The following is a 2,099-nucleotide window of genomic DNA, read 5'->3' as shown; positions in this document are numbered from 1 at the left end:
ACCATGGTTGGCGGGTCTGCTAGGAATCTGCAGCATCCTCCATGATCAGCAGTAAGCGTCGTTCGTGAGTTCGCAAAAAAGATCGCAAAAAAATAAGACAAATAAATTATAGTTAAAACTGGTGCCCAGTTATTATTAATGGTAAAGCTTACATGCTCAGTTGCTTCGTGGCGTTGGGTTGCGTTGGCGTTAACATTTTTTTTTTTTTAGAGGGGAGCCAAACAATCTAGGTGGCGTTGGCCAAGACCCCAAACCGCCCAAACATTGAGTGCACATACATGCAGCGCGTGTTTCGAAAGCGCGCTTTTCAAGTCCCATTCTCTGTTCTAACTCCCAGAACACTGTACTCTTCCAGAACACTGTACTAGTAGCTCAGATGATATGACATGGTGTTTAGAGGCAGTAACCACGGCGCTACTAGAACAAGGTGCTGTTAGTCGATGCCGGCCTCTTCCAGAGCACATTTGTGGCAACTGTAAGGCCTTGACATGGTGTTACCAGGGCGCTACTGGAACCAGGTTCCGATAGGCGATGTCGGCCTTTTTGAGAGCACTGTTGAGGCAGCTCAAAGGCCTTGGCACGGTATTTAGAGGCAGTCACCAGAGTGCTGCTGGTATCAGGGCCGTTGAACGATGCCGGCCACTTCCAGTCATGCTGGCGGTGCTGCTGGCAGACTCCTGAGGGGCAGCAGAACTTTCAATACTGCAAGCTGCTTCGATGAGCTGCGATTCTTCTTGGGACATGTCTGCTTCTTCATCATTCAATACATCTTCATTATGTTTATTCGTAGCCGACCCTCTTCGTTTCTACAAGATGAGCAAGCAGCTCGTGAAATTTGGTGCAATCGAAATGATTTGCTGATTTCTCTCAATATACAGCAGTGCACAAAAACATTTTTTTTCAATTTTTTCATATAAACTCAAATGTTATCGATATCAAAGATCTATGTGCAATTTCTGAATGTATTGCAATGAATTAAATCCCTGTTTTTCTGCCAAGAGTTGTTGAGGACGAAATTGTCTGCCTTGAGTTCGTTTTTCATTCTTGTCCATTCATGGCCGCTTCCAATTGTTTTCATTTTTTGTTCTAAATATTTATTACTTGCTGCTATTTTGAGGTGGCATATTGTGCCATTACAAGTACTACTGCTTGTTTTTACACGCAGTGCACGCAGTGCGAGCTAGGTTAACATAACGTAATCAAGAGTGCTGAGATGGCGATTATCCGCGGCCGCATCTCTGGGATGAAACGATACTTGTTTCACTGGATTTCAGGGTAGCGCAGTCCGCGCCTTCACAAGAATTTTAAAGGATATATGTGGCAGGCGGGTTTGGTTTTTCGATTTCGCGGGCGACAGTCAGAACAGCCAAAAATGCGTCCGACAAAGGCACTATTCGCGCGAACCAGAACTTCATACTGATTGATATCTGCGTTTCAGAAGATTGGCCCTCTTTCCAGTCTCTACAGTAACTACATGGACTGTGTGATGTCATATCCAATGTATTTAACTAAACGAGCGGAACCCCAGCTGGAACTCCGCACACGTGTGAAAAGTATCGGGTTTCCAGGTTGATGTAGTAATGAAACACCTGGTGAGGAGATAACGAATAGAAAAGATTGATTTGATTAGACTCATCGTAGTTCTTGTCGTGCAGGAATAATGGGTTGTGTTGTATACATATCCGTAAACGCAATATGTATGGACTTCGTTGCCAATTTCGCACGTTAAACCACCGAGGCGGGAAAGTAACGAATAAGGGCTGAATATCCGCACATGAAGTTTGTCTAAGTAAATTTTTTTTCTTGGTCCTTGGTGGGGAAGATTTCATTTGAAGGCGTAGCAGCATGAATGGGAAGTGTGCCACCTTCGAGACGAGGATGAAAGACGACGAATTATGAACCGTGACACCTTACTGGAAGCAAAGTGTTTACCTGAAGTTTATGTACATAATATAGAATATTTATAGCAAGGTACGCCAAAAAAGATACCTATAGATCTGGCCAGCTAGGCATAGGCGAAGAAGTATGCCTCAAGATATAGCACAGAACAATGGACTCGACTGCAATTCTAGAGGTCTTCGAGGTCCTCACACCTCCAA

The sequence above is a fragment of the Amblyomma americanum genome, chromosome 1 (assembly GCF_052857255.1).
Source record: "Amblyomma americanum isolate KBUSLIRL-KWMA chromosome 1, ASM5285725v1, whole genome shotgun sequence".
Lineage (NCBI taxonomy): Eukaryota > Metazoa > Arthropoda > Arachnida > Ixodida > Ixodidae > Amblyomma > Amblyomma americanum.
This window is presented reverse-complemented; position numbering follows the sequence as displayed.